This window comes from Globicephala melas, chromosome 11 (assembly GCF_963455315.2).
Source record: "Globicephala melas chromosome 11, mGloMel1.2, whole genome shotgun sequence".
NCBI lineage: Eukaryota > Metazoa > Chordata > Mammalia > Artiodactyla > Delphinidae > Globicephala > Globicephala melas.
Genome location: NC_083324.2, coordinates 32603208 through 32628413, shown reverse-complemented (window position 1 = coordinate 32628413; position 25206 = coordinate 32603208). Strand labels below are relative to the sequence as shown.

Sequence of the window (25206 nt, the reverse complement as noted above, 5' to 3'; positions counted from 1 at the left end):
TGGTCTATTTTAAGAAAAAAGCACTTCCTGCTCTCTGCTCTAAAGTAGGTTAAGTTTATTTCCACAGATCTCAACCTCAGCCCATCACCTGAGCCCTGCTGACAGACTGTGTGAGCTGAGATCATCGCTATCTCCCAAGATTTAGCCCAACTTAACATATCTTTTTTTTTCCCTATTGGCATCCCTAACTTTTAAAATATTTTGTGTCACAGATTACAGTTAATTCTAAAGCCTTTCTAGAGGAAGACATGGTGTAGAATAGATCTTAAGCAAGAAGTGGCCAGGAGCCAGATGCTGCCTACAGATGTGTGGTATCATGGCTAGCACAGTGTTCTTTAGAATTTTGATCTAGTTGCCAACATAGAGACAGCCATTTCACATAAAAATCCAGACTCTGGCTTCTCCTGAAACATCTGAAAATCTGACAATGTCAAGCCCACTTCCCTACATGGCAACGACTGGTCAGAACCAACCAGCAGCTGCCCCTTAGAGAAAGGGCATGCATCCTCCACAATGGCCACAGCCCCCTCCATTCCCTCTTACCTTTTAACAGTCTGATTCCCTCTTTTCATGTTTGTCCCTAAAGGCATTTAAATTTTACTACTTCTACTCATATAAAAGATCTTAAATAAAAATTTGCTCTCCTTTACCACCTACTTCAAGTCCGTCACCAAATCCTATCAATTCTACCTCCAAAATCTCTCTCGATCTGTTTGTTCCTTGTTTCCACTTCTACTATCACCATCCTACTGCACCAGCAAGATTTGCCTAAGCTATCCCATATCCTCCTAAGGTATCCCCACTTTCTAATCCTCCTCCATTCTATTTCTCACACATCAGCCAAACTAAATATTTTAAGGAACAACTCTGATCACAGAATGTCTCCCCTTACCCACTTAAAACCCTTCAAAGTTTCCCAGTGCTCTTTGGACAAAGACCAAAATCCTTCCCGTGGTCTGAGGCCACAGAGGCTCTTGTTCCAGCATCCTCTCCTGCTGCTTTCTTCACTGACTGCCTGGGTCTTCTTTCTGTTGCTCAAGCACATCAAGTCTCTTCCTGTCTCAGAGCCTTCCTATGTGCTGTTCTCTTTGCAAGGCTAATTCCTCTTCATCTTTTAGATCACAGCATCTGACAGCATATCCTTCACAAGGTCTATCCCATCCAAATCAAGTCTTTCAGCTATGCTGTCTCAAAGCATAATGCTTTTTCTTATAATATGAAAGACACGGTATTTTTTGTTTTATAAGAGAAGCTGCGCATGCCACAACTAAAGATCCTGCATGAGGCAACGAAGATCCCACGTGCCACAACTAAGACCTGGAGCAGCCAAATAAATAAATAATTTTTTTTTTTTTAAAAAAGAGAACCTGACTTTATTGCCCTGCAAGGGTTGTCTAAGTGTCTCTCTTGTTTAGGCTAAATAGGGTGACCAAGTAGCCTGGATCCACTAGGTAAGGTGTAAGAAAGCCTTTTGTAACCCAATCAAGGCTGCCCCTCCTCAGATTCTTAGTTTGAAAAAAAAAAAAAGGAAACCATGAAGAAGAGGAATGGATACGCACAAAAGATTCTGGAGCCTTCAGGGAAGAAAGTCGTTGACACCCCAGTCATGATGTCCAGGATTCAGAGTAAATGAGATCTGTGGGAGGAGATGAATATGATTGCAAACAAGACTAGAGTTTCCAGAAATAATTACTTCAAGATAAGAGGGAGTCCAGGTTGGTGACTGGGACTCAAGACAAGTGACCCAGGAGCTGTGGAGAAGCTTGTATGGACAAAGCATGCAGGTGAGGCAGGAAGCTCCTAGAGGCCCTGCCATGCCAAGTGGAGCCTGTGCAGTGGGGCACAACGCTGTGCATGGGGTGGGGCTGTAACTCATGAGGAGGTCCACGTACCCTAGTAGGGTTCCCCGCAGAAGACAATGCAACAAGGATTGGGGTGCAGGTGGTTCATTTAGAAGGTAATCCCAGGAAGTACTGAAGGGAGAGTTTGGTACTAAGGCAAGGAAGTGAAGGAAGTGAATACAGGGTGCATTTTCAAGGAAATTTCTGCTGTGGACAACTGGGCTCAGTGCTGCTGAAGGAGTTCTGGGAGGCGGTGTAGAACCTGCCTCATAGGTGCACCTCTGTAAAGGCAAGGGACCCGTTCATCATTGGCAGAGGGCTGCTCCCCTGGCACTTCCAGCCTGTGCTACATGGAGACCAAGAAAAAGTCCTCGTGTTCCAATACAGGTCATGCGTGCTGATACAGTATCTGCTGCACCACGCATGGCACACCAGTGGCTGAGCTTGGCCACTTGGAGACTGGATTGGCCTTCCCTTGTGGGACCATATACTGGGGACCACAGAGGGACCCACAGCATCTTTCATCTGAGGAAGACCAGCCTCAACAGAAACACCTTGTGGCACAAAGATGAAATCATGTGGTGTAACTGTTGGACAGAACATCTCTGGGCTTGGGTGTGGGATCTATACCCATATCCCCCTCACTTTAGGACAGTGAAATCCTGGGGTAGGGGTCAGGAAGGGAGACGGGGAGAAGTGGAGAAAGACGGGAGGAGCCCTAGTGGAAAGACCTAGAACTTCCAGCTAAGTTGGCAGGTGGGTTCCAGCTTTTTTGGTTTAATTTGGACAAGTGAAACTTGAAGCAAGGTTTCTGAGTCATCCATATATGACCCAAAAGCACTTCCACACATTATAATTCCATATTAATTTGTGTGATTATTTGTTGGGGTCTCTCTTCCTTCCTACTTTAAACCCTTACACTGTACCCCAGGACTTAACTTTTGTTCTAACATATATGGGGCCCAGGTCTAGAGTACAAATAGAGGCCCAAGTACCACATGTCTATATATTTTACAGTTATAAATCGAGGTAACAAACTGGTAAATAAAATGCATTTTATCTTCCTATCTTGACAAATATAAAGATGTAGAAGGTGAGGTGTGAATTTTGAACTTAGAATTCCTGGGCTCTTCAGAGCTCTGGCCAAAACATGGTGGCAAGAGGCAGGCCTTCCCCCAGCCAACATCCTTCTCTCCCCGCTCCTGGCTCAACCACACCCCAGGGGCCTCACATATGTGAATTCTGCACCCTGCACACTAAGCTAGCTCTGTCTACACCAGGGGCCGGCAAACTTTTTCTAAAAAAGACCAGATAGTAAATATTTTAGGCTTTGTGGGCTATTTGGTATCTGTAACAACTACTCATTCTGCCACTTCAGCACAAAAGCAGCCATAGACAATTTATAACCAAATGAGTGTGGGTGTGTTCCGATAAAACTTTATTTATAAAAACAGGTGTTAGGCAGACTTAGCCCAAAGGCAGTAGTTTCCTGACACCTGGTCTGTACTTTCACAAATAGGTACCCCTCAGCAACTCTAGGCCTAACGGTGTGCACAGTGGTAGCATGGTTTGTCCTCAGGAGGACAGACCTGGCAAAGAAGCCCAAGCAGACCTTGGAAGACCACTCAGGGTCACTTAAGCAGGGAGATCCCAGGCCTGTTGGTCCCGCAGACTCCCCCTCCCCCATGGGGAAGGTGCAGATGAGGGCCAGAGTGGGCCCTCTAAAGCCTTAGGCCCTGTGCAGGTGCTCTTCCTGCCCAGAGCTAAGGGTACACAGGAGACACATAAAACAGTTTTTGAATATTTGAAAGAATATATGTAATATTATGACATTTTCATCATATGATTGAAATTACTTCCATGGCATTTAATGCAATAATTTTGTAATTGTAGCCAGAGAGGTGATACATAGTGTTTTATAAAAGGAAAGAGGGGCCCTCAATATCAGACCTGGTTGGAGTCATATCTTTAATTTCTTAATGTGTAGCCTTAAGCAAATTACTTCACTTCTCCAATCCTCACTTTTCTCATTTGTAAAATGAGTATAATTGTGGTACTTTCCATAGTGATTTGGAAAAGATTAAATAAGACAATAGAAGAAAAGTAATTAGTACAATGCCCGGCACACAGCTAATGCTCAGTAAAAGCTGACTTTAATACGCCCAAGGCTACCAGAACAGGGCACAGTGGTTTTAAACCTGAAAGTTGTCTTAGAATTCTCTCAGTCCACTAAGCTTGCTTTGTCAGACTCCTGAGTCAAACTCAGCCCTCTGTTCAAAAATGCTCAAGACATCAACCATTTTTTAAAACTGGAAAGAAAAATAGACATTTTCTCATTGTCTGCAGGCTACAGTATCATACATATGTAGGTATTGAAGTCCTAATAATAAGCCATTTCCTCTTTAAATACCACAATGATATGAATCAGGGGGGAAAAAGTCCAGATTCAGGTAGCAGAGATTTTCAAAAATGCTTTTCCATCATTCTCCAAGAAGCTCTCCGCAACTTAAACATACTCATCCACATATCACTACTCTCTCCTTTAGTCCCCCCAAGCTCATTTTATAATTACTGTTTTCCATGTGCAGATTTAGCATGATTACATGTTCAGCTGCCTTGGCTATATTTTATGGTAAGGTGCTTAAGTGAAGAGGCTGACTATATCTTATACTGCAAGGTAAGGACTCTGTACACCAAGTATTAGTTAATTGTACTTTCCATTGACACCTTCTGTTTTAATCTCAAACACTATCAGTTTATTCTAAGGGATTAAATTTAAAATCTGAAGCACCTAAAAATTTTTGTTAAAGGAACAGACCACTAGCTACTACACAGCTAAATCCACACGTTTAAAATACAACAAAATGCCAAACAACAACCAGTAAAAGTAAAAAAATAATTTGAGATGCTAAATCAAATTTTTTTTAAAAAATTATGGTTAATATAATATGCTGATTATAACAACATTATTCACTGCCTCATAAAGTTTCATAAATGTAACAAATTAAGCTAGTTGCAATGAACAGATAAATAAGGTTTCTGATTCGTTTTTGAAACATCTGTGCATTTCCTTTAATCTGCAAAGGTAAAATGTCAATTGGCAAAGCTCTAGCTATAGTGTACTTACAAAAATAATTCAGGAATTATTGGGTCTTACACTAAAAAAATCCTCAATCTGTCAACTAACAGATGTTTCAGAGAAAATGATAGAAAGGTAGAAGAATAAAATCTCTACCCCTTTGCCCCTAAAACTCCAATCACACAAAATTTTTCTACATTTAAAATCAACACGTACAGATTATGTTTAAATAGCCCTTTACTAGAAAAGAATATACACATAATCATATACACAAGGAAAAATTTTAGTAAAGATTGTAAGCTGGGGCTTCCCTGGTGGCGCGGTGGTTAAGAATCCGCCTGCCAACGCAGGGGACACAGGTTCGAGCCCTGGTCTGGGAAGATCCCACATGCCACGGAGCAACTAAGCCCGTGCGCCAAAACTACTGAGCCTGCGCTCTAGAGCCTGCGAGCCACAACTACTGAAGCCCATGCGCCTAGAGCCAGTGCTCCGCAACGAGAGAAGCCACCACAATGAGAAGCCCGCGCACCGCAACCAAGAGTAGGCCCTGCTCACTGCAACTAGAGAAAGCCCACATGCAGCAACGAAGACCCAACGCAGCCAAAAATAAATAAATAAATAATAAATAAATTTATTTTAAAAAAAGATTGTAAGCTATTCCAAACACACACACACACACACACACACACACACACACACAATCAATAATAAGGGAAGGGAAATGGCTTAAATGTGCAAATGAGACAAGCATTCATCTATGTATTCTGGAAAGAAGATATAAAGAATAAATGTTATATCCTAACTCTGGGGTCTCTGAAAAATATGACTGATCATCATGGAGGAGTCACATGAGACTTCAGCAAAGGCCAGGTTCAGGGTGCTGAATAGTATTCAGTAACCACTATAACAACTGAAATTATAGTGAATAAGAGTCAATAACTACATTAACTCATCAAGTGACTGAATTAAATCTCTTAGTGCATGGACAAGTGTAGGCTTATCCAGCAAAAGATATTAAAAGGGAAATTACGGCACATGGTTTCAATCTATTTAACAAATACTTCGAGAACAAATCTGTAGTATTGTTTCTGACCTTCCAGGGACTCAAGTTCCTCCATTTCAAAGCAAAACAATAGCCCCTTTATTCAGGTTTACACAAGCAACTCCAGTTATTGTGCATGGCTACCAGGTATTGTGAACATTGGAAATAGATGAGACCCTTTCTGGTAGTAATAGGGTGTGGTCTCAGATGGAGAGAGTCCTATAAAAGAAAGACAGAGTAGTACCAGAGAGAGAAAATCCAGTTTTTTAACCTGAGCAAAAACTAAGGAGGAGGGGGGCAGATCCACAGTCGCATATATTAAAGAATTTACAAGGCTCGTGAGAAATTCAGGTTGTTTTTATTTCAATAATCTGAAAACAAATAGTGCACGGATATTTTTGATCATCACGGCAGCCATGCCCGTTGAGTTTGAGCAACAAGCTGTACCCTAAGGAATCACTATGCACCAAAGAGAAACGAAAAAAGATGGACCTGGGAATCTAAATGATGTGTTCTCACCCAGTGAAAGGTAAGGGACGTCAAGCTCCTCAGCATGCAGCCAAGTTTCGCACAAGTTGAATATTGTGAATACGGTGGGAGAATTGAGTCATCACCCAGCACACAGCAGGGTAGACCAGCTGACTGCCAAAGAACCGGCCCAGAATAGTTGGCATCATAGTCCAGTTACAAGCAGCAATTTAGTTAATCTGGTTAAATTAACGTTGTTAATTTGAATTAGTAATATGACGTGTACTTAATTTCTAAATTGATTTAAGTTTTATAAAGGTGTAGGAGCTTAGAAAAAAAAACCTCACCAGCTTTATGTTTATACAGTTAAAAGTATCATTACAATAACAATAATTTAAGCATACCTGGGGTTCTATGAGAAATTATCTTCTTTTAAAGGGATCTCATCTAACTTGGAGAAACCTTGGTTAAGGGATTAAATGTACTAGGTTTGAGTCCTGAAACTCACATTTTTTTATCTGTTTAACCTTGAGCTAGCTAACAAACCTCTCTGAGCCTTAGTAAGTACCTCAGTAAGTTAACAATGGCCTCAGGAGTAACAACAGCTACTTCACGAAAATAAGGCGAGTCATGACTAAATCAAAGAAAGTGTAAGTGCTCAACACAGTGCCTGAGGCGTGATAAACACTCAGTACAACAACCCTCATCATCAATATTAACTACAGACACATTGTATTCTTTTCTTAAAGGATGATCATCATGTTAATAATTAGTCCTTTGTTCCCTATTAATTTCACATGACTATAAAAGGCATTCAAATTTTGAGTCTCTATGTTTCCTTCAAACTCTATGATTAGTTCTTGAAAGACAGTAACGACTGAATTATTAGGAAAAATAATACTAGCTACATGGGTGGTTTTACATGGATCCCAGGAAGAGAACTAGTCCCTTACATACAATATGTGTCTTCCTTATGAGTAAAAGGAGAAAAACAACATTAAACATGTTGCGATGAATCTAAAAAGATTAGATGGTTAAAAAGGTTGCTAAGCAATTTGCACATGAGAGCACAATTTTAGCCAGTGCAGTAAATTGCCTCATTTGTTCAAAATATTCACTGTCCCTCTGTAGTCAGCTCATCCCTATAGTCTCTCCCTCCCATGACAGGAGAATCCTTCCTGCCCCACTGTCATAAGGCTTGGCCATGTGACTTGTTTTGCAGAATGCAATGTGAGTTGAAGCAACACACGCCATATCCAAACAGAAGCTATAAGAGCCATCTTGTGAGTAAACCATAGTTGTTTTCTTCTCTACCATGAGAATGGCTCATCCAAGGAAGGGACGACTCCTTCAGCCTGAGTGCCAGAATAAAGACAAGGTGGAATAGAACCATGCACAACCCATGAGAGAGAAGGCGGCCACTGAGCTTTGGAGTTGTTATCTCAGCACACCCTAGCAATATCTGACTAACACACCCAGCTCCCACAAATGTAGTACTAAAACAAAATATTTAACATTCAGGTTAAAATATAGGGCAGCATTTTCTCACTGACTGACCTCTCATTTTTTTCTTCTTTTGCCACAACACCAGTCTAGGTAATGTCATCCTTTCAGGGACAAAATATCTCGTGTTAGGTTTCTAGATAAATGCAAACCACTTGTAAATGATGTCTTTTCAAACACAGATACACATAACCAACCATTTTAACTGCCTCCAAATGTATTCTCTTTATAATTCCTGGGCCCTAATTTCTTTCCTAACAAATAGCTGCTTCTGATGCTTGGGCATCAAGATGAAGACAATCGTCAGAAAAGCTCATAGAAGGATAACCCCTGTTGAGGTGACATATCAATAGTTGCACAAACAGCTCAAGTGAACGCCACGAAGCATCAATGGGCGTGGGCTGGAACGCATGACTCCAGTGGTCAGCACGTGTGTGAGTGCCTATCCTGGAGCACAGCCCCATGAAGAGTCCACTTGTGCCCGGCCCAAGCATGCCTCACCACAGGGTGTCAGGAGAAAGGGAACCCGTACGTCTGCTACGTGTGATTCCATCTTACCGTGGCCCTGTGAGTTCCAGATTGCTCCATGTGATGCCACTGTCTTCCCTGGAGCCTTTTGCAAAACAGATGATTCAACCCTGATAGGTCCTTGAAGGCAATAACCACGGCTCATTCATCTTCAAATCTCCATACTGTAGTACTCAGTGTAGAGCAGTTAAAAGCATGGGCTTTGAGGCAAGAGTCCAAGATTCAAATCCTAGCTTCTCTATTTACTTGGGTAAAGACCATGTGAGGAAATGCTCTTAAACGCCCTACTGATGTCCCTCTGACTTGAACATTTTAGAGTGCCCCAAAGGACTTCACACTGCCAACATCAGCGTCTCTGCTGAGGATTTCTTTTGAACCTTGGAAAACTACTCTGCTTTTGCAGGGTGGGGGATGGAACTGCCAGGGAATTAACCATTCTCAGAAACAACTGACAGAAATATGGATACACCAATGTTCACAGATGCATTATTCACAATAGCAAAAATGTAGAAACAAACCAAATGTCCATCAGTGGATGAACGGATAAACAAAATGTGGTATATAAATACAATGGAATAGCATTCATCCGTAAAAAGGAAGGAAACTCTGATGCATGCCACATCATGGATGAATCTTGAAACCATTATGTTAAGAGATGTATGCCAGACACAAAAGGACAAATATTGTATGATTCCACTCATATAATGTACCTAGAATAATCAAATTCATAGAGACGGAAAGTAGAATAGCGGTTGTCAAGGGCTGGGGGCAGGAGGGAATGGGAGTCATTGTTTAATGGGCACAGAGCTTCAGTTTGAGATGATGCAAAAATTCTGGAGATGGAGAGTGATTATGATTGCACAATATTGTGAATGAACTTAATACCACAGAACTGTACACTTAAAAATGCTTTAAATGATAAATGTTATATATATTTTACCACAATAAAAAATAATAAAAATAAATTTTCAAAAAGAAAACAAAAAACAACTGACAGAAGCTGGTGGTTACATACCCCTGCTTCCTCACCCCTCACATGAGACCATCCAGAGGCAGGTGTGTTACACTATCTCCAGAGTTTCCTTGTGCGATTAAACTCCAGTCGCCACTGAAGTAACTTACTGAATAATGTCCTATGTACTGGCTGCCTTCTCCCCCCGTCTCATATCCTTGTTCACCTACTGGCGTTCCCTGTATGTCCCAAACAATTCCTTGTACTAGAATACTTGTCTCAGGTTCTAATTCTGGGAGAAGCTAAACTAAGACACCCAGGCAAGTTTCTTAACTTCTCTAAATGTTAATTTCCTCATCATGAGAAATAATATTTGGATCATGGGGTTACTGTCAAGATTAAATGAGATCATTCTTGCATGTGCTTAGCACAGTGTCTGACATATAGTAGGTACTTAATATGAGTTTCTTGAACTTCTGGTCCAATAGTTATTTGCCCTTTTGATAAACTGTGTCTCAGTTTCAGGAAGAGGTTAGAAACCCAAGAGCTATTCTTTCCCGTCTCCTACCTGATTAACACCTCCCATGTTATTTTTATTGAAATATAGTTGATTTACAAAGTTGTGTTAGTTTCAGGTGTACAGTAAAGTGATTCAGTTATACATATATTTTAAAATATACATATTCTTTTCTTTTACATCAACATCTCCCATGATTTAACATTCACCATTTAACCACAAGAGGCATGAAAAGGAACCGAAAGTTTGCATCCAACTCAATCCTCTGCTTAGAAGTGGGCAGAGCCCACAAAGAAAGTTAAACAAGCTCCCAAATAACAGTTAGATCCTCCAAGGCAGACAGATCACCATCATACCCTCCTGACCAGGGGAATTAGAGGGCTGTGGGGTTAATTGTACACAAATCTTAATTCTTACCCTTCTTTCTCTTTGGCTCCAAATGTACCATCACAGCATCACTAAGGCATATGATGAGGACTCAGATGCATTTAGTCTTTTTCTACCAAATGAAACCATGGAATCATGAAAATCCATTGAGGTGCATCCTTTGCTAAGTACCATTTTATTTTCTTTGGTTTCTCTTTACTGGTTCACCAAAATACACAGAGAACTTTGTTAAGCACAATGACCACCTATGCCACTTAGCCCATCAAAGGAATATGCTACTGACGATGGCAGACTCTCCTAAATAAGACTGGTGAGAAGTTCAATTTCTATCCACTACTTTTGCAGAAAATGCCTTTCTTAATATACGTTTTTTTAAAGCTGAACAAACAAAAGTTTACTACACTTATATGTTAAAAAGGGAAGCTCTGTACCCCAAAACAAATAAGTGACAAAATCCAAATTACATCTTGATCTTTATCATAATCCACAAAGCTTTTTTCTAAAATTTCATATGTCCATAGCGTTTAACTTCATTCTTATCCCTCACAACTATATAGAGTTGGCCACCTTAAGTCCAAAGCATCTGACTGAGTAAACACCATCTATATTGGGCATGTTTAAATGGTTTCCATCTTTGCCTCAATTACATTATGTTTATGAGGCTCATATTTCTCCTTTATTACTGCCTATATTTTTTTCATTTTCCACTTACTTTTTATAAAATAATGAGAAGATTAAAGAACTACTCAAATGATTCCACAAACTCTGCTCTACAAATATGGTGATGTTGCTGAAATAAAACTACTTGTTATCAGGTAAGGCCATAATATAGTAGCTCAAAATGTTGGTTCACAAGCTGAAGCACAGAAGTCAAGATTAAGGTATGAAAGGCAGTTTATCAGTGTTATCACCTAGAGTACAAAAATCATACAAAAGTAAAGCCATAGGCAGCTGGTATACATGGGGCACTGAAGGCAGTTTCAGCACATAACTCTCAATCTTGTACGCTTCACAGAATAATTAAATGATTTTCATTCATGAGCATTCTCACACCACTCTCAGAAATTGTACACTATGAATTACTTTAACTATTGCTTTCTATTGGTCTAACAAAGTCAGTTTAATTGCACCCATTAACTGCAAACATTTGCAAACATTTTAAAACAAGATCCATACTCTGTGCTTTGCTCAAAACTCACTGAAAAGGACCTGGTCCCAGACGACATTCAGAGAGATGCTCAAAACCAACAAACAGCGTGGAGTCCCACGACAGATCTTTTATCAGGAGCATCTTCACCTGGAAAATGGTCTTTTAAAGTTATTAAGGCTGCATAAAGTGTGTTTGGTCAATGAAATCAGAATGGGCACTGCTAGGATTCCCAAGACCATATTCATAATCTTTCTATTGTTTTCCAGGTCATCCTGCTACTCCCTTACCCCAATTTCAAACTCCATACTCCCACAAACACCAAAAGCAGGTAGTTATTGCCACGAAAGTGGAATGAAAGAAGAATAAAGAGAATTCAGCATCTCTGGTTGTGTCAGTCCCCTACTGAAACCCTTTGATGGTTAAGCTTGAACTTCATCTCCTTAGTGGATCACAGGGTCTTCGTGCCTGTTACTCTCCCTGGCCTCTCTCACAAACCTCCACTCCCAGCCAAGCTAAACTCCATCTCCTCAGGTCTACTTTCATCTCCCCAAACCCCCAACCTTCCATTCTCTTGCTCATTTTTGGACCTGGACTGTTCCCCCTGTTATTTGTACCATCAAAACCAAGCCCAAGGACTTCCCTCGTGGTCCAGTGGTTGAGTTCGCTTTCCAATGCAGGGGCTGTGGGTTCGATCCCTGGTCGGAGAGCTAAGATCCCACATGCCTCGCAGCCAAAAACCCAAAACATAGAAAAGAAGCAGTATTGTAACAAATTCAATAAAGACTCAAAAAAAATGTGATAGGGGAAGGATGTTTAAAAAAACAAAACAAAAAACCAAGCTTACCCCAGCCAGGTCCTCTTAGTGTTCTACCTCCCCTTAGGTGTTACCTTCTTCTAGAAGCCTGTCTCCATCCTTCATCCATGAATCTCCCCCGTCCTCCTAGAGGAGGACAGCCTGGGTGTTCTGCCATAAGAGCTTCCATTACAGTAGCCTGCTTACTTGTTTGGTGCCCCCCTAGAGGCTACAATCCCTGAGCCCCCCAAAATCACCTGTTTACAACTGCATCCCCAGTGCCAGCAGAGAGCTGCCATGAAGCAAGCACACATATATATAGTGAAAATATAATATAATGGCTTAACTCTTTGTTAATAAAGTCCATCATGAAAGCACACCGGGCATTCTTGTTTTCCAGGGTAAAATAGCTTATAAAATGACAGTTACGGGCTTCCCTGGTGGTGCAGTGGTTGAGAGTCCGCCTGCCGATGCAGGGGACACGGGTTCGTGCCCCGGTCCGGGAAGATCCCACATGCCATGGAGCGGCTGGGCCCGTGAGCCATGGCCGCTGAGCCTGAGCGTCCGGAGCCTGTGCTCTGCAATGGGAGAGGCCACAACAGTGAGAGGCCCACGTACCAAAAAAAAAAAAAAAAAAAAAAAGACAGTTACTTAGCTGATCCTTTGCATGAAAAACCTGTTGTAAAAAAAAAAATCATTTTAGACCTGGAAAAGAGCCAGATGGTTTTGATATATATTAAGAAACGGAGAAATAAGTAGAAAGCTAGTGGTAAAGCCAGAAATGGAATTTAGGTCTCTTGACTTGCAGGTCAGTGCTCACATCTCTATATCCAAAAGAATCTGCTCGGGGCGGGGGGGGGGGGGGGGGGGGGCGGAATTCCCCGGTGGCGCAGTGGTTGAGAGTCCGCCTGCCGATGCAGGGGACACGGGCTCGTGCCCCGGTCCGGGAAGATCCCACATGCCGCGGAGCGGCTGGGCCTGTGAGCCATGGCCGCTGAGCCTGCGCATCCGGAGCCTGTGCTCCGCAACGGGAGCGGCCACGGCAGTGAGAGGCCCGCGTACCACCAAAAAAAAAAAATCTGCTCGGAAGTTATTCTAAGCATCTATTCATGTTGCTGATTTTAAGGATGTCCCCTCAATGTATTTGAAGGCTCTGTATGAAAAGATAGTACTTTCTCAGACTTAACAAAAAAGGTAAGGAATTTCCCTATTGTACCCCTACTAACTGCTCTGTGCTTGCAAGCCTGATGAACAGGAGTCACTGAAACTCCAGTGCCTTTATATCCACCCAGCATCAAACAGGACCTATTTTCAACGAGCTCCTAAGAATACCAAGCTATCATCCAATTCACTATGTAACCTCCTGCTTCCCCCCATGGAGAGGTTTCAGAAACAAGATGGCTAGAGAACCAAAGCGGGTGGGGGGAAGGAAGCAGGGAGAATCTTACCCAGAAGGAACAAAAAGCACACATCACCAGACAGAAAGAAAACACATCTGAAGCCCTCTCCTGAGAGCCAAATGTGGAAAAGGATCAACAACGCTGCTCCACTAGGATCCTGACCTTTGAACCACAGTCTTGCTCCTCCAGGGATGGCAGTTAGCTTGCAGCCAGCTGGCAGGAACGCAGCATGGCTAATCTGCCTTAAACCAGGAATAAGAAAGTCATCTCGGTAGGAGTTTGGTGCCTACTGGTGTCACTAAGAAAATAACCATGGATCAGACCAACCTCACATCTTACAGAGCCACTCAACCTTCCACCTTCAGAGTGTTGTTCTCCACCCTCAGAGCAGCTCCCAGACCCCAAATCACCTTGGGCCCCTACCTTCAATCACCTTGGGCCCACAGAAGATGAACTTCCCACCCTGACCACACCCATCTTGTTTTAGAGAAATCTGCTACAAAAGAACTAGTAACTACAGTGCACAACTCAGCATAATTCCTTACATAAAACCCTGCCCTTTCTTGCTATAATTAGCCATACTGTTGTAGGGGAAAGCCTCTCACAGTTTGCATAAGGATCTGAGCATATTCTTAAAGAACACATTGCTCAATTCCCATTCAAGCTCTTGTCTTCTGAGCCACTAAGAAATTGCCTTGAATTAATAGTTTGCTCTTAATACACTTACAGAGAATGCACTTTGCTGCCTGTAATTCATTCACATTCTGAAATCACAGAATGACAACTACCTTTAGGGGTGGAAAGCTGTAAGGCAGGAAGAAAGAATTAGACTCCCCCCATGCATACACATACACCTGCGTGCACATACTGCACGCATACAAGAGAATTAAGTGAGCGAAATGTAGAATTTGAAGAACAAACCACAGCAAAGTAAAGCTGCTTGTATAAGGCATCTATGAACATTGCCACTGGCCTTCCATCTATAGGTGTACCCCAGGGATGCCCTCCAACCCAACCCATACTCGTCATCTGCTGGGGCTGCAATCTCACTATTGACTCCGAGGAAAAAGTAATCACTTAGCTCTTTCCTGAAAGTGCTGGCTGCCTTCCTTTCCTTCTCTCTCTCTCTCTCCCTTTTTTTTTTTTTAATTTTGTTGAGTGCCCACTAGGTGCCAGCAACTAGAGATTTCCTGGAACTTCAAAGCAACAAATCTGGAAAATGAAAGTGGAGAAGAAATGCACAAAATGCTAAATGCAGAACTTGAGGCACAGACCTGGGAAACAGGGCCAGCCAAGTGCTAAGGAAATCCGGATAGAGCAGAAGTTGAACTGGCCCAAGAGAGGGGTGACCAATTACATCAGCAATTAAGTCAGTGAGGTAGTGGCCTCGAGTTTCCCCAGCTGAGACAGAGTGAGTAGCAAATCATGCAGAGAACTCGGCCCTAGCCATAAAAGAGACAATCTGGCTCTTGCTGGTGCCTTTGGCATTGCCACTGGTGGGGCTCAGTTGTTGCTTCTGTTGTAACTGTGTGTAAACACACTGCTCCTACAATACCCACTGATAATTTAACAGCCTGAGAGTCAAGCAGATGTGGGTTCACCCAACCAAGTTCCGGTTCTACCACGGCATTAATTTTAAGCAAGTTCCTCTGCTGATTTATTCAATCAACAAATATTTATTCAGCAGCTACTATGTGTCAAAGATTTTTCTAAGCACTGGGGGATACAGCAAAAGGCAAAAGCTCTTGCCTTCATAGAGTTTATCAAATTCTTTGAGCCTCAGTTTCCTCATCTATAAAATGGGATAATATACCTACCTTTATGGGTATTATGAAATGAGGGGTATAAAGCACCTAGCACATGGTAAATGCTCATAACTGGTGTCCTTCATAGAACAGAGCAAACTTATCCACAACCCCCAATTAGAGTGTAAGCTCCAAGTGAGGAACTATCTATGGTTCACCCCATACCACCAGTACCTATCACATAGTAGATGCTCAATAAATGTTACACAAATCAATGAATGAGTCCTCAAGCTATAGTAGCCATTATTATGGTAACTGATAATAATTATTCTTCCCCAAACCACTGAGGTTCTACTACCTTAAAAAGCAACAGGACATTAAATTAAAGGCTTTTTTTTAAAGTAAGGTGCACTACATAATATATCTTCCGAATTTTTTTTAACATGACAGCAAATGTAATTAAGCATAAGTATTCCAATTCATAGAATCTATGAGTACAGAGACCTACATGGACAGCTAATGTAGATGCTACCTCCTACTTTCCTAAGCACAAAGTAAGGACAAGGTGGCCAGACCTCAGGTTGATCCAGAAGACACTTAAAAAGTAAGTTAAAGTTTAGCAGATGTGCTAAAAGATGATCTATCAGTAAAGATAAGCTTTTTAAAAAGTGCTGCATAAACAATCACAAAATCTCAATGGCTTAAAACAACAAAGGTATTTCTCAGTCACATTGTATGTCCAATGACAGTTGACTGGAAGCTTTGCTCATTTAGTGACTCAGGGACCCTGGCAGATGGAGGCTCCATCTCAACAGGTGCTTGCATGATCATCACAGCAGAAAAGAATACTGGATGGTCTCACACTGGAAATTAAATGTTCTAGCATAGAGGTAACACAACATACACCTGGAGAAAAAGTAGCTACGGCGAACATTAACAGCCTCTACCCTGGATGATACTAAAACACAGCAAGCTGTGGAATAACAAAGGGATTTGTTAAAGAGGATGCTCCAGGAAAACATCTGGACAGCTCTAAGATTCACATAATCCTGGACCTGGGAGAATGTGTAGGGATCATTTCAGATCAGTGGCCTCAACATAAAGACATACCAGACTACACAAACCTGGACCCCGAATTTTCAGAGCAGCTCTGCTTTTTTCTGTAAATATACTCGGGGTCCAGACAAGTTTTTTTTCAGGAAACAAAAGTTTCTACAGCTGAAAAACATTTGAAAACCGCTAATGTAAACCAAATCCTTTATTTTACAGATTAAAAAAGTAGAGAGACAGGAGAAAAAAAGGAGGCCCAGGAAGTTAAATTGACCCTGCCCCACCCCTAAGAAAGCTCCAGAATGATTAGCAGATGTGGAAATAAGTCCACTGACAGAATTTGTTTTAACGTTCACCACTCTCTGGCCATACCCTTCATCTCTGCTACCTTTGGCACAATGGAGCCAGACCCAGACCAAAATCATGTCATACAAGGTCATCAAGGGTTCAGTAAATGATACAGACAAGAAGTAGAAGTCCCCACCTATTGCACTAAATAATGATTCACATCCCATTAACAATTCTCTACATTACTCATTCCCTACTTCCTGGTAAATGTGAAGCCATTAGTAGAAGTTAATACTAACCTTCAGGAGACTTTCATTTTTGTTCTCAGAAGATTACAGGTAAGCAGCCAACTATGATTTGTGTTCACTCAGTTCCATTCTCTTCTCACGTTCCCAGCTCACCTTTGTACCCAGCTTCTCCTCCACTTTCATTCACACTAAAGCCCTGGTGTCACGTATTTAAGCCTCAGTGATCTTCCAACCTCCAGTCTCTGTCTTTTCCAAATCATCTTACACAGTTGTCCCTCAGTATGTGCACGGGATTGGCTCCCAGAATGACCATGGATAGCAAAATCCAAGGATGCTCAAGTCCCTTACAGTCAACCCTCCAGACGCAGAACCCGTGTATACTGAGGGCCAACTGTACTCGTTAGCCCAGGACTAAAACTCAGACTTTTCAGCCTGGAATCCAGTTGCCTCCTCAATTTTACCCCAAACTACTTTTCCAACACTATCTCTTCTGTGGCAATATTTGCCCAGCCAAAGGCAGGATGATGGCCCTGAAAGTCAAAATGACATAGTGATGAATCCTAGATCTTGTGCAAATGCCTTAATCTGATTTTTGATGTTCTCACCTTTAAAATAGGTATGATGGCATCTACTTTGAAAGGTTCTTGAGAAGGTATGTATCAGCAAGGATTATGTTTGATTACAAGTAACAAATAGTGGCTTACAAGTAAGGAGGTTATTTGTTTTAAGCAACAAGAAGTACAGGGGAAGGCAGTCTAGGCTGTTACTATGGCTCAACGATGTCAATCAAGACTAAGAGCCTTCCAGGTTCCAGCCTTGTCGTTTTTAATACATGGTCTTATCTTTGTTGTTGTAGTTCGAGGCTGCGCCTCAAGGCATTGTGCCCATTTTCCCAGCAGCAAGAAGCAAAAAGCGGTCAAACGCTGCTGTGGTATACCAGCCAAGTGTGTCCTCCTCACTAAGCTTTAAGGAAGGCCCCCATCCAACAACATCCACTTGCATCATTAAGACCTGAATTTTGTGGCCATTCACGTAAGGGAGTTTGGGAGCGTGAGATGCGCATATCCCCATCCCAAACAAAATTGGAGTTTTAGTTAGAAAGGAGAGAATGAATACTGGATAGGCAATCAGCAATGTCTACCCCAATATTAAATTATATACTTTACGTAAAGTGCTAAGCAGAGTACATAGCACATAGTTAACTGCTCGATAAAAGTTAAGCTATAATTATTGCTATTATTATAATTATTATTGTTATTATTATTCACGTGTCTTACCCTCTAGCCAAATGGAATAACTCATTATAACCAGATGTGCTCCTTACACTTCTACTATATCCACTGCTCTATCTGTACCTCTAAAATTGTCACTGCTTCAAGGTCCAGGAAAATGCCATTTCATCCAAGAATTCTTTCCTGACACCTACTCCTAATAAGTTCTATGGTAACAGGACTCACGTCAGACAAAAATTCTTGAGCCCCTCACTCCATTGAGCACAGTCCCTCAAACACAGTAGGTTCTAATAAATAGTGCCTTGATCATTTAAGTAATTCACGTATACACTCATGTATATATTCATACCTGCTTTTACAGTCAGTCCTCTAGAATCAAACATGGTATATTCCTGAAATGCACAAGTAAAACACTAGGTTTATATGTCATAAAGCCAGGGATAGGAGTGAGGGGAGGAAGACTGCATTCCCCAAGAATGAGAAGAAAAAATTACAAAATTCTCTAGAAACACCATACTTTTTACACATTGTAGGAGTTCAGATTATAGTTCATCAAATATTCCCTCCCCAACTATGGGCAGAGTCTACTTTTACCCATGGATGTTGGGCTTCCCCATGTGACTTGGTATATCCAAAAACACTGTTAGTGGAAATGACATTAGCTTGTGCAACTTGGCAAGGCTCTTGAATACAGTGATCTGCCGTGATAAGAGCATGCTCCAAGTAGCTGCTATCCCTTCAGCTTGGGCCCCAAACACAGGTGGAGCAGACCAGAATCCAACTTACAGCTTATAGCAGAGCCACCACGAGGAGCCCAACTGAGTTTCATCAATGGGAAGAAGACACTGATAGGCTTAAGTCTGTGGGTTTTGTAGCATAATAGAGCAAGAGAGCAATACTGTTTTAATAGAATCATTTTAAATATAATTATATTTAATCACTAATGAAAAAGAATCTCTTTGTAAGTGGAAGAGAAAATAAAATTCCTATCCTTTAGCAAAAACAAAACAAGAGAAAAAAAAAGAGGAAAAAAAACAAGAAAACAAGCCAATTGGATGAAAACAGCATGTATTCAACTAAGACCTATTCAGAACTCCAAGTGGAAATTTAAGATATCAAGAAAAATGGAAGAGTGTGCATTCTATTCTGTTTTACCTTTTTTTAAGTCACTGTTAAGTTTGAAACCAAATTTCCTTTGGGCCAAAACTGACATACTGGAAATATATAATATACACAAAATTACTTAAATTGCCTGTTGGTGGAGGCAACAGCTTTCAAAGTGGCAAGGCAAATAGGACAGTGCAAAGACCATCAATATGGCAGTGAACTCTTAACAGAATAGACCCTATGTAAGCCGGAAGAGCCCACACTGCAGACTGGACACATGCAGACTGCACAACCAAAATTTGAATTCAAGGCCATGTCCAAGGTCATGGGCTCTGGGTCAGAGAAACCTGGGCTCAAGTTCTCACTCTCACACTAAACTGTGGCAAGATACTTAATTCCTTTTCGTTTCCTCATCTATAATTTGAGGATAATAATAGTCCTACCTACCTCATAGGGGCTTTGCAGGGTTTAAAAAAAAAATACATGTAAAGTACTCCCCAAAGTGCTAGTATATGCAATAACAATAATAATGATAATAGTAATAATACTACCTTGACAAACCTGTCTCCTACATGAAGACCATCCTAATCAGTATACGCTGGCTCACAATCTGTTCATGAAATGCTGAATGCACAGCTTTATAGTCACATCCAGGTACAACTTCTACAAGGTGACAGCTCTCTGGTTCAACCAGTAATTTTTCCACTGAATTCAGTGACAAGAGTATTGAAAAATTAGCCTTTCACTAATAGAGAATTGAGAAGGATCTGCTCCTTCCGCCCACAATCCATCCACCCTTGAAGATCTTGCTGGTGAAAGCCATGCTTCCATCACAATCCACACACCACCACCCCCAAACTGTACAAGGCTTTCATTAAAGCACAGAAGCAGACCGACAAGACGGCTCACCTTAAAAGCAAATTCACCTTAAACGCAAACTCTTCTACCCTTCAGAAAGGATCTGGCTTGACCCCACTGCCACCTCCAAACTGGCATCCAAACTGGAAGTGAAGAAGGCAGCCTTCACTTCAGAAGTTGGGTTATACTGTCAAAAACTAAAAGAATCTATTCGTGGTAATCCAAATAAAGCATGCTTGCCTGCTTCAAAAATATCTTAAAAATCCACCCAATAGAGCCAAGAGCCAAGTACTGTATACTGAGAACAATGTGACTTTACAAGGACAAGAGTGACCATAGGAGACAAAGCGCCACACCCTTTTCCAGATACCTCAAGAGTAAATGGTATCTCTTATAAAGGAGCCTGTAATTCTAGAGAAATAGGTGGACAATTCTAACCCCCAACACCTTCTCCCATTTCATTCTTTACACAGATTCATTTCATTTTCATTTTTAAGCCAACGGCCTGAGCATCCCCAACTACTACAACTAAAAAAAGGGTTGGGGGTGACAAATACAAGTCAAGCATACTTGCTTCTAAGCCCATTTTCGAAGAGTTTTCTTCTCGCTTGTCTGCCTCTCACAGCTAGAGCCTCATACCTGGTATAAACCAATGGTTAAGTAAAACCACTGATTTAAAAAGCCAACCAGGAAACTAACCCTGACAGTGGGAACTGCCCTCCTCTCTCGAGCATTGATTGGCTCCTGAGATTCCAGCGGTCCCCATTCTGCCCACCTAAGTGGTAGGTGTGGCTGTCAATCACAGAAGGAGCTGACAATTCACCGCTCCGGGAGTAAACTGCCTTTCATCCAGCAAAGGCAGGTAGCCGCCTAAAATCGATCCTCTCGTAACAGAGCGGACCCTCCCTCTCGCGCAAGGAGAACAGAGACCCTTAAGTACAAAATAAATAAGGCAGGGCCGATCGTAGTTTACGAGCGCTGTTTTATTATCCCGCACCAAGGCAGCCCTTAATCTTCAGTGTCCTAAGATGATCTTTCAAAGGCTCCGACAGTAATAAAAAAAAAAATAAAATGAATAGGTACAATCCTATAAGTATCGCTTTTCTTGTATAATTCGGAGATGGGAAAGGCGAGGGAAGGAATGTCGTTCAGTTTAATTTCACATCGTATTCGTTTGCATATACCACCACCCTCTACCCCTCCCCAATAAATCCGCTTCATGTTCTCTGACACGGTTTTGTTTGTTTGTTTGTTTGTTTTAAACAGCTGCCCTCGGAGCCCACCGAAGCAGCTAGGTACCCCACCCCCTAGTCTGAGGCTCCACCTTTCTCTACTTTGTTCTGCTTGGGAATTCCCTGAGACCCTTGCCCCTGCCAACACCCCACCCTTCAAGGCAAGAGGGGGAAAGCCAGGCGAAAGAGGGGGAGATGGAAAGAAGAAAGGCAATAGTAATGAGGGTGGCTGCAGGAGAGGGACTGCGGGAGGTGGCCCGGGCCGCCGGGGCGAGCGAGCGGCCCCCGCGCGCCGGAGGAAGCCGTGCACTTGTTCCAATCCGGGGGTTTCTACATCGAGACAAATCCGCCCTTAGGCCGCCCCATCCTTTCCCCCGCCCCAGCAAGCCCTGGTGGAGGCGGGTGGTTCACCCCTCGGCTCCCCCCGATAACGCATTGCAGCTCCCCACGAGTGAGGGGGACCCGGCACGAGGGATGCCCGGGCACGGGCGCCCCGAGGGAGTCGGGCGCCCAGCGGCCCCGGCGTCGACGTCTCACCTTTCCGATGCTCGCCCCGGGGCCGTCCCACATGGATTCTTACAACCTCTTGTCGCCTTGGCCCCGGGCGGCCGGGAGGAGCCGGAGCCGGCACCGGAGCCGAAGCCCGAGAGAGCAGGAGCGGGAGGAGGAGGAGGAGCAGGGAGGGGAGCGGGGGGAGGGAAGGAGGAAAGGCGCCGTTCCGAGGGCCGAGGCCGGGCGCCGGGCCGGGCGGGGCCGACGGCCGAGGGGGCGGCACCCGCCGCAGTCTCGAGACTCGCGCTCTCTCGGGCGCTGCCAGAACTGCGCTCCGCCGGGCCCCCCGCCCGGCCGCTCGGCGCGCTCGCTCGCTCGCCGCTGCCCTGACTCACATTCCCAGCATTCCCGAGGAGCTGCTGGGGGGGTGGGGGGGGGGCCGGGGCTGGGACGCGGCCACCTCCGCGGGGGGCAGCAGAGAGCGCCCGGCCGGGGCGGGGTTCAGGCGCGGGGGTCTTCGTAACGCCTCCTCCCAGGAGGCCGCTGTCTCGGAGCATCTCGTCTCCATCCCCTATCCCCGACGCCCCTTCGCGGCTACCCTCCCCCAAAAGCTGCCAGGCACTCCGGGGATTAGTTAGGTGGCTTCAGCGACAGGGACAGGGATGACACTTGGTGGAGGGGGTGCAACTATCTTTCAAGTTAAGCTTTAGAGCGGGGGTCGAGGTTCCCTTACCCTGGCACCCTCCCATTAGTTTTATCTTCTTTAGGAGGGTGAAGGGATTTCAAAAGACTTTTACTTTCTTGTTCCTCCGAAGGAAAAAGAGAATGGAAATGAAGAAGGGAGCAAGAAAATAATACCATCATCATCATCATAGTTGCCATCATTCATTGAGTGCCTCATCTGTGCCCAGCAAAGTGTGTGCATCGTCCTATTTAAGGTAGAAAGATGGTGTCAGTTCATTCACACACACACAAATACACCTCAAGATAAAGTGCATGAGGAGTTGGACAGGTTTTGCATTGGAAAAAGCTCCCACCCAGCAAGTCTGGAGCCCCAGCTGCTACCATTGTCTATTAGGGGACTCCAAACGTCAAGGGCATCTCCAGATTTGGTCTCTTTCACTTGAGTAGAAAGTTTGCAGGACTAGAGCAGTGATTTCCTTCCTGTCCTCATGAGTCTTATAGGGAGCTTAGACAAATGAAGCAAATCCAGCCATGGGATGTCTGGGTAAGCAGAGGTAAATGGAATCATCCAAGACCAGGGATGACTCCTTTTTTCCTCTCCTGGTTGGAATTCAAATATTAAATGAAGGAAGTTGCCCCTGAAAGAGGAGGATGCCTTCCTTTTCCAGCCCAAATGCCCTATTTATTACACCTTCCTTTTACACCTCTGGTATTTAAGGATTTCACAGACCTGTAGACCCTGAGGCCTCTTTGCCCTCATCCTCTTCTTTCTCTCAGTCACAAGGAAATCAGCACTCATTCTGTTGACCTGGGTGCTCTGTGGGCAAAAGCAAACTACACCTGTTGTGTTTAGTTTCCCATGTACCTTTCCCTCAACTGAAAAGTCTTGTTATATATATAAAAAGCCTTGTCGAGAGTCCTTTGAGAAGTCCTATAATGCCATGTCTTTTGAAATGTTACCGTTTTGTTGAGTACCTTCTGAGAGCAGCACTTACATTTTCTCAACTACTCTCACAAAAACTCTGTAAGGTGTTTCTATCTTTCAGAAAAGTCAGGTAACATACCCAGCTAAAAATGTATTTAAATTTATACCTAAGGCTCACTATTCTTGGGCACCCTATCTCTTTTCCTTTGATCCTTGGGTTCTAAATAGGAATCCTTGGACTCCATGGGGACAATTTCTTACTTATATGCCTATGTACGTTTTTCCTCCAGAGAGAAGATCTATGGTTCTCAACAGAATTCTTTCACATTGGGTCCTTGAAAAAGTAAAGAATAATTGTATTAAATAGAAAGCAACTTTATATAGTAGAACAAGGACTGGAAGCTTTAGGGATCTTAAATAAGTCATCTTTACCCTCTTGAGACTTAGTTTTCTTATCTGAAAAATTAAAAAGCTGAACTAAAGGATCTTAAGATTCCTTCTAGAGCCAACATTCTCTAACTTTATGTTTAAATATGTATATAAACGCATACAGTGTTCAAAATGCTTACAAGTAGCCCTTGAGGGCTAGGGATAGAAAATTATAAGATGTGTTATGTTTTACAAAACCTGTTAAGTGGCTCCAAGTTTTTTGTTGGTTTTTGTTTTGTTTTGCTTTGCTTTGCTTTGCTTTGTTGTTTTTTTACATATTTCTTCATCATGGTGATCCCTTCCAGCAAGTCAGAGAGAGCACACTTTGTGCAGGTATTTTTTTCTCACATATTCATGCATTCATTCCCTCAACAAATACTTACTGAGTATCCACGCTGTACTAATTCCTGCAGGTTCAGAGCCTCTGCCCTCAAGGGTTGCACAGTGTAGTAAGGGAGACACGAAAACAGGCCATTACAATCCCACTTAGAAGGGACAAAGCTCTGGGAACTGTAGGAGCATGAAGGAAGGACAGCCAACTTTTTACCTTGGGGTTCAGAAAATACTTCCCAAGGGAATGTCATAAAATTTGCTTGCCACATCCAGCTTTCCTGCTCTATCCTGTGCTCAGTCCAGAGCAGCAGGCTGCATACTCTGTGAGCCCCACCAGAGATCAGATCTTTGGTGGACACTTGCCTCTGGGTGGGCTATCACAGCATATCTCCACAGTATTTGAAACTGTGCCATGAGAATGAGTCAGCCAGCTGGTACTGAATGGTGAGCTGGTAGACCATGGTGGCCCAAATCAGAACCATGGCACCCAAAACAATGAAGCCAAAGATCATGGAGAAGTGAGCTCTAAGACCTTTGCGGAGGAAGCTGGTCTGCGGAGAGGAGAATAAGGAGCCAAATAGACAGAAACTGAGATTCCTAAAGGCCTAAAAGAGTTAGATAGCTAGCTGTTTGCTTGATATCCCCAGTGTGGGTATCTAACTAGCATCCCAAACTTGATTTGTCCTAAACAAGACTCTGCATTTTAATGTACCAAGGCTCTTCTCTCCCAAGGTTGCCCATCAGATTAATGGCACCACCATTTAACCAGCTATTCAGGTCCAAACCTAGGAGCAGCTCTGATTTCTCCTTTTGCTGATTTCATAGCCACCCCATCAGCCAGTTTTGTCATCTCTACGCAGGGCCATATCAGAATCTGAAGCAAAAGGAAAACTCTGTATATGTAACCCAGAATAGTCGTTCAC

At 42.9% G+C, this 25206-nt stretch overlaps 1 protein-coding gene across 11 annotated transcripts in view; it reads right to left on the bottom strand.

Moving 5' to 3' along the window:
• ERC2 (ELKS/RAB6-interacting/CAST family member 2) overlaps nt 1-22225 on the bottom strand; it is a 962565-nt gene extending 940340 nt beyond the window's left edge. For 10 of the 11 annotated variants that reach the window (XR_009565841.1, XR_009565842.1, XM_060308008.1 and 7 more), the window contains exons 1-2: nt 21958-22225; nt 1560-1636 (exon numbers count right to left, since the gene is read on the bottom strand). The gene's annotated coding sequence lies outside the window, so the exon portion shown is untranslated. The remainder of the gene's footprint in view (nt 1-1559; nt 1637-21957) is intronic. The other variant, XM_060308009.1, reaches the window with a different exon arrangement.
• Nucleotides 22226-25206: the final 2981 nt, after the last annotated feature.